The sequence below is a fragment of the Hemibagrus wyckioides genome, linkage group LG21 (assembly GCF_019097595.1).
Source record: "Hemibagrus wyckioides isolate EC202008001 linkage group LG21, SWU_Hwy_1.0, whole genome shotgun sequence".
NCBI classification, from domain to species: Eukaryota; Metazoa; Chordata; class Actinopteri; order Siluriformes; family Bagridae; genus Hemibagrus; species Hemibagrus wyckioides.
The window spans coordinates 12,297,535-12,306,274 of NC_080730.1; positions in this window are offsets into that span (position 1 = coordinate 12,297,535).

The following is an 8,740-nucleotide window of genomic DNA, read 5'->3' on the forward strand; positions in this document are numbered from 1 at the left end:
ACGAGCAAGGGAAAGCGGTTTTTCAGGCAATCGCATGTTTGCGGCTGAATGGGGCAGTTTTCTTTGACTTTTTTCACATGTTGCGAGTCTACTATGATATGAAATGTGATTGTTTACCTTAAAATGACAAAATTCATATTAAACACAGGAAAGTCATATAAAATATGAATTGTGATATGAAATGTGATTTTTTCATCAAAGTGCAAAAATTTGTTAGAAACTTGGAAAAAGTGATACTCCATGATAAGTCACTTAACAAAGTCAACTTTCATCATTTTTCATCGAACTGGCTCGTTTCCTGCCTCGGCGCAGTGTGCTCTCTGCATTGTGCTTCTCTGGCGCTGAAAATGCGATTCCGCAAGTCTCAGCGCTCTACGAGCAAGGGAAAGCGGTTTTTCAGGCAATCGCATGTTTGCGGCTGAATGGGGCAGTTTTCTTGGACTTTTTTCACATGTTTCGAGTCTACTATGATATGAAATGTGATTGTTTACCTTAAAATGACAAAATTCATATTAAACACAGGAAAGTCATAAAAAATATGAATTTTGATATGAAATATGATTTTTTTCATCAAAGTGCAAAAATTTGTTAGAAACTTGGTAAAAGTGATACTCCATGATAAGTCACCTAACAAAGTCAACTTTCATCATTTTTCATCGAACTGGCTCGTTTCCTGCCTCGGCGCAGTGTGCTCTCTGCATTGTGCTTCTCTGGCGCTGAAAATGCGATTCCGCAAGTCTCAGCGCTCTACGAGCAAGGGAAAGCGGTTTTTCAGGCAATCGCATGTTTGCGGCTGAATGGGGCAGTTTTCTTGGACTTTTTTCACATGTTTCGAGTCTACTATGATATGAAATGTGATTGTTTACCTTAAAATGACAAAATTCATATTAAACACAGGAAAGTCATAAAAAATATGAATTTTGATATGAAATATGATTTTTTTCATCAAAGTGCAAAAATTTGTTAGAAACTTGGAAAAAGTGATACTCCATGAAAATTCACTTAACAAAGTCAACTTTCATAATTTTTCATCGAACTGGCTCGTTTCCTGCCTCGGCGCAGTGTGCTCTCTGCATTGTGCTTCTCTGGCGCTGAAAATGCGATTCCGCAAGTCTCAGCGCTCTACGAGCAAGGGAAAGCGGTTTTTCAGGCAATCGCATGTTTGCGGCTGAATGGGGCAGTTTTCTTGGACTTTTTTCAAATGTTTCGAGTCTACTATGATATGAAATGTGATTGTTTACCTTAAAATGACAAAATTCATATTAAACACAGGAAAGTCATAAAAAATATGAATTTTGATATGAAATATGATTTTTTTCATCAAAGTGCAAAAATTAGTTATATACTTGGAAAAAGTGATACTCCATGAAAATTCACTTAACAAAGTCAACTTTCATCATTTTTCATCGAACTGGCTCGTTTCCTGCCTCGGCGCAGTGTGCTCTCTGCATTGTGCTTCTCTGGCGCTGAAAATGCGATTCCGCAAGTCTCAGCGCTCTACGAGCAAGGGAAAGCGGTTTTTCAGGCAATCGCATGTTTGCGGCTGAATGGGGCAGTTTTCTTGGACTTTTTTCACATGTTTCGAGTCTACTATGATATGAAATGTGATTGTTTACCTTAAAATGACAAAATTCATATTAAACACAGGAAAGTCATAAAAAATATAAATTTTGATATGAAATATGCTTTTTTTCATCAAAGTGCAAAAATTTGTTATAAACTTGGAAAAAGTGATACTCCATGAAAATTCACTTATCAAAGTCAACTTTCATCATTTTTCATCGAACTGGCTCGTTTCCTGCCTCGGCGCAGTGTGCTCTCTGCATTGTGCTTCTTTGGCGCTGAAAATGCGATTCCGCAAGTCTCAGCGCTCTACGAGCAAGGGAAAGCGGTTTTTCAGGCAATCGCATGTTTGCGGCTGAATGGGGCAGTTTTCTTGGACTTTTTTCACATGTTTCGAGTCTACTATGATATGAAATGTGATTGTTTACCTTAAAATGACAAAATTCATATTAAACACAGGAAAGTCATAAAAAATATGAATTTTGATATGAAATATGATTTTTTTCATCAAAGTGCAAAAATTTGTTAGAAACTTGGTAAAAGTGATACTCCATGATAAGTCACCTAACAAAGTCAACTTTCATCATTTTTCATCGAACTGGCTCGTTTCCTGCCTCGGCGCAGTGTGCTCTCTGCATTGTGCTTCTCTGGCGCTGAAAATGCGATTCCGCAAGTCTCAGCGCTCTACGAGCAAGGGAAAGCGGTTTTTCAGGCAATCGCATGTTTGCGGCTGAATGGGGCAGTTTTCTTGGACTTTTTTCACATGTTTCGAGTCTACTATGATATGAAATGTGATTGTTTACCTTAAAATGACAAAATTCATATTAAACACAGGAAAGTCATAAAAAATATGAATTTTGATATGAAATATGATTTTTTTCATCAAAGTGCAAAAATTTGTTATAAACTTGGAAAAAGTGATACTCCATGAAAATTCACTTAACAAAGTCAACTTTCATCATTTTTCATCGAACTGGCTCGTTTCCTGCCTCGGCGCAGTGTGCTCTCTGCATTGTGCTTCTCTGGCGCTGAAAATGCGATTCCGCAAGTCTCAGCGCTCTACGAGCAAGGGAAAGCGGTTTTTCAGGCAATCGCATGTTTGCGGCTGAATGGGGCAGTTTTCTTGGACTTTTTTCACATGTTTCGAGTCTACTATGATATGAAATGTGATTGTTTACCTTAAAATGACAAAATTCATATTAAACACAGGAAAGTCATAAAAAATATGAATTTTGATATGAAATATGATTTTTTTCATCAAAGTGCAAAAATTTGTTAGAAACTTGGTAAAAGTGATACTCCATGAAAATTCACTTAACAAAGTCAACTTTCATCATTTTTCATCGAACTGGCTCGTTTCCTGCCTCGGCGCAGTGTGCTCTCTGCATTGTGCTTCTCTGGCGCTGAAAATGCGATTCCGCAAGTCTCAGCGCTCTACGAGCAAGGGAAAGCGGTTTTTCAGGCAATCGCATGTTTGCGGCTGAATGGGGCAGTTTTCTTGGACTTTTTTCACATGTTTCGAGTCTACTATGATATGAAATGTGATTGTTTACCTTAAAATGACAAAATTCATATTAAACACAGGAAAGTCATAAAAAATATAAATTTTGATATGAAATATGCTTTTTTTCATCAAAGTGCAAAAATTTGTTAGAAACTTGGAAAAAGTGATACTCCATGAAAATTCACTTAACAAAGTCAACTTTCATCATTTTTCATCGAACTGGCTCGTTTCCTGCCTCGGCGCAGTGTGCTCTCTGCATTGTGCTTCTCTGGCGCTGAAAATGCGATTCCGCAAGTCTCAGCGCTCTACGAGCAAGGGAAAGCGGTTTTTCAGGCAATCGCATGTTTGCGGCTGAATGGGGCAGTTCTCTTTGACTTTTTTCACAAGTTTCGAGTCTACTATGATATGAAATGTGATTGTTTACCTTAAAATGACAAAATTCATATTAAACACAGGAAAGTCATATAAAATATGAATTGTGATATGAAATGTGATTTTTTCATCAAAGTGCAAAAATTTGTTAGAAACTTGGAAAAAGTGATACTCCATGATAAGTCACCTAACAAAGTCAACTTTCATCATTTTTCATCGAACTGGCTCGTTTCCTGCCTCGGCGCAGTGTGCTCTCTGCATTGTGCTTCTCTGGCGCTGAAAATGCGATTCCGCAAGTCTCAGCGCTCTACGAGCAAGGGAAAGCGGTTTTTTAGGCAATCGCATGTTTGCGGCTGAATGGGGCAGTTTTCTTGGACTTTTTTCACATGTTTCGAGTCTACTATGATATGAAATGTGATTGTTTACCTTAAAATGACAAAATTCATATTAAACACAGGAAAGTCATAAAAAATATGAATTTTGATATGAAATATGATTTTTTTCATCAAAGTGCAAAAATTTGTTAGAAACTTGGTAAAAGTGATACTCCATGATAAGTCACCTAACAAAGTCAACTTTCATCATTTTTCATCGAACTGGCTCGTTTCCTGCCTCGGCGCAGTGTGCTCTCTGCATTGTGCTTCTCTGGCGCTGAAAATGCGATTCCGCAAGTCTCAGCGCTCTACGAGCAAGGGAAAGCGGTTTTTCAGGCAATCGCATGTTTGCGGCTGAATGGGGCAGTTTTCTTGGACTTTTTTCACATGTTTCGAGTCTACTATGATATGAAATGTGATTGTTTACCTTAAAATGACAAAATTCATATTAAACACAGGAAAGTCATAAAAAATATGAATTTTGATATGAAATATGATTTTTTTCATCAAAGTGCAAAAATTTGTTAGAAACTTGGTAAAAGTGATACTCCATGAAAATTCACTTAACAAAGTCAACTTTCATCATTTTTCATCGAACTGGCTCGTTTCCTGCCTCGGCGCAGTGTGCTCTCTGCATTGTGCTTCTCTGGCGCTGAAAATGCGATTCCGCAAGTCTCAGCGCTCTACGAGCAAGGGAAAGCGGTTTTTCAGGCAATCGCATGTTTGCGGCTGAATGGGGCAGTTTTCTTGGACTTTTTTCACGTTTCGAGTCTACTATGATATGAAATGTGATTGTTTACCTTAAAATGACAAAATTCATATTAAACACAGGAAAGTCATAAAAAATATGAATTTTGATATGAAATATGATTTTTTTCATCAAAGTGCAAAAATTTGTTAGAAACTTGGAAAAAGTGATACTCCATGAAAATTCACTTATCAAAGTCAACTTTCATCATTTTTCATCGAACTGGCTCGTTTCCTGCCTCGGCGCAGTGTGCTCTCTGCATTGTGCTTCTTTGGCGCTGAAAATGCGATTCCGCAAGTCTCAGCGCTCTACGAGCAAGGGAAAGCGGTTTTTCAGGCAATCGCATGTTTGCGGCTGAATGGGGCAGTTTTCTTGGACTTTTTTCACATGTTTCGAGTCTACTATGATATGAAATGTGATTGTTTACCTTAAAATGACAAAATTCATATTAAACACAGGAAAGTCATAAAAAATATGAATTTTGATATGAAATATGATTTTTTTCATCAAAGTGCAAAAATTTGTTAGAAACTTGGAAAAAGTGATACTCCATGAAAATTCACTTATCAAAGTCAACTTTCATCATTTTTCATCGAACTGGCTCGTTTCCTGCCTCGGCGCAGTGTGCTCTCTGCATTGTGCTTCTTTGGCGCTGAAAATGCGATTCCGCAAGTCTCAGCGCTCTACGAGCAAGGGAAAGCGGTTTTTCAGGCAATCGCATGTTTGCGGCTGAATGGGCCAGTTTTCTTGGACTTTTTTCACATGTTTCGAGTCTACTATGATATGAAATGTGATTGTTTACCTTAAAATGACAAAATTCATATTAAACACAGGAAAGTCATAAAAAATATGAATTTTGATATGAAATATGATTTTTTTCATCAAAGTGCAAAAATTTGTTAGAAACTTGGAAAAAGTGATACTCCATGAAAATTCACTTAACAAAGTCAACTTTCATCATTTTTCATCGAACTGGCTCGTTTCCTGCCTCGGCGCAGTGTGCTCTCTGCATTGTGCTTCTCTGGCGCTGAAAATGCGATTCCGCAAGTCTCAGCGCTCTACGAGCAAGGGAAAGCGGTTTTTCAGGCAATCGCATGTTTGCGGCTGAATGGGGCAGTTTTCTTGGACTTTTTTCACATGTTTCGAGTCTACTATGATATGAAATGTGATTGTTTACCTTAAAATGACAAAATTCATATTAAACACAGGAAAGTCATAAAAAATATGAATTTTGATATGAAATATGATTTTTTTCATCAAAGTGCAAAAATTTGTTAGAAACTTGGTAAACGTGATACTCCATGATAAGTCACCTAACAAAGTCAACTTTCATCATTTTTCATCGAACTGGCTCGTTTCCTGCCTCGGCGCAGTGTGCTCTCTGCATTGTGCTTCTCTGGCGCTGAAAATGCGATTCCGCAAGTCTCAGCGCTCTACGAGCAAGGGAAAGCGGTTTTTCAGGCAATCGCATGTTTGCGGCTGAATGGGGCAGTTTTCTTGGACTTTTTTCACATGTTTCGAGTCTACTATGATATGAAATGTGATTGTTTACCTTAAAATGACAAAATTCATATTAAACACAGGAAAGTCATAAAAAATATGAATTTTGATATGAAATATGATTTTTTTCATCAAAGTGCAAAAATTTGTTAGAAACTTGGAAAAAGTGATACTCCATGAAAATTCACTTATCAAAGTCAACTTTCATCATTTTTCATCGAACTGGCTCGTTTCCTGCCTCGGCGCAGTGTGCTCTCTGCATTGTGCTTCTTTGGCGCTGAAAATGCGATTCCGCAAGTCTCAGCGCTCTACGAGCAAGGGAAAGCGGTTTTTCAGGCAATCGCATGTTTGCGGCTGAATGGGCCAGTTTTCTTGGACTTTTTTCACATGTTTCGAGTCTACTATGATATGAAATGTGATTGTTTACCTTAAAATGACAAAATTCATATTAAACACAGGAAAGTCATAAAAAATATGAATTTTGATATGAAATATGATTTTTTTCATCAAAGTGCAAAAATTTGTTAGAAACTTGGTAAAAGTGATACTCCATGATAAGTCACCTAACAAAGTCAACTTTCATCATTTTTCATCGAACTGGCTCGTTTCCTGCCTCGGCGCAGTGTGCTCTCTGCATTGTGCTTCTCTGGCGCTGAAAATGCGATTCCGCAAGTCTCAGCGCTCTACGAGCAAGGGAAAGCGGTTTTTCAGGCAATCGCATGTTTGCGGCTGAATGGGGCAGTTTTCTTGGACTTTTTTCACATGTTTCGAGTCTACTATGATATGAAATGTGATTGTTTACCTTAAAATGACAAAATTCATATTAAACACAGGAAAGTCATAAAAAATATGAATTTTGATATGAAATATGATTTTTTTCATCAAAGTGCAAAAATTTGTTAGAAACTTGGTAAAAGTGATACTCCATGAAAATTCACTTAACAAAGTCAACTTTCATCATTTTTCATCGAACTGGCTCGTTTCCTGCCTCGGCGCAGTGTGCTCTCTGCATTGTGCTTCTCTGGCGCTGAAAATGCGATTCCGCAAGTCTCAGCGCTCTACGAGCAAGGGAAAGCGGTTTTTCAGGCAATCGCATGTTTGCGGCTGAATGGGGCAGTTTTCTTGGACTTTTTTCACATGTTTCGAGTCTACTATGATATGAAATGTGATTGTTTACCTTAAAATGACAAAATTCATATTAAACACAGGAAAGTCATAAAAAATATGAATTTTGATATGAAATATGATTTTTTTCATCAAAGTGCAAAAATTTGTTATAAACTTGGTAAAAGTGATACTCCATGAAAATTCACTTAACAAAGTCAACTTTCATCATTTTTCATCGAACTGGCTCGTTTCCTGCCTCGGCGCAGTGTGCTCTCTGCATTGTGCTTCTCTGGCGCTGAAAATGCGATTCCGCAAGTCTCAGCGCTCTACGAGCAAGGGAAAGCGGTTTTTCAGGCAATCGCATGTTTGCGGCTGAATGGGGCAGTTTTCTTGGACTTTTTTCACATGTTTCGAGTCTACTATGATATGAAATCTGATTGTTTACCTTAAAATGACAAAATTCATATTAAACACAGGAAAGTCATAAAAAATATGAATTTTGATATGAAATATGATTTTTTTCATCAAAGTGCAAAAATTTGTTAGAAACTTGGAAAAAGTGATACTCCATGAAAATTCACTTATCAAAGTCAACTTTCATCATTTTTCATCGAACTGGCTCGTTTCCTGCCTCGGCGCAGTGTGCTCGCTGCATTGTGCTTCTCTGGCGCTGAAAATGCGATTCCGCAAGTCTCAGCGCTCTACGAGCAAGGGAAAGCGGTTTTTCAGGCAATCGCATGTTTGCGGCTGAATGGGGCAGTTTTCTTGGACTTTTTTCACGTTTCGAGTCTACTATGATATGAAATGTGATTGTTTACCTTAAAATGACAAAATTCATATTAAACACAGGAAAGTCATAAAAAATATGAATTTTGATATGAAATATGATTTTTTTCATCAAAGTGCAAAAATTTGTTAGAAACTTGGTAAAAGTGATACTCCATGAAAATTCACTTAACAAAGTCAACTTTCATCATTTTTCATCGAACTGGCTCGTTTCCTGCCTCGGCGCAGTGTGCTCTCTGCATTGTGCTTCTCTGGCGCTGAAAATGCGATTCCGCAAGTCTCAGCGCTCTACGAGCAAGGGAAAGCGGTTTTTCAGGCAATCGCATGTTTGCGGCTGAATGGGGCAGTTTTCTTGGACTTTTTTCACATGTTTCGAGTCTACTATGATATGAAATGTGATTGTTTACCTTAAAATGACAAAATTCATATTAAACACAGGAAAGTCATAAAAAATATGAATTTTGATATGAAATATGATTTTTTTCATCAAAGTGCAAAAATTTGTTATAAACTTGGAAAAAGTGATACTCCATGAAAATTCACTTAACAAAGTCAACTTTCATCATTTTTCATCGAACTGGCTCGTTTCCTGCCTCGGCGCAGTGTGCTCTCTGCATTGTGCTTCTCTGGCGCTGAAAATGCGATTCCGCAAGTCTCAGCGCTCTACGAGCAAGGGAAAGCGGTTTTTCAGGCAATCGCATGTTTGCGGCTGAATGGGGCAGTTTTCTTGGACTTTTTTCACATGTTTCGAGTCTACTATGATATGAAATGTGATTGTTTACCTTA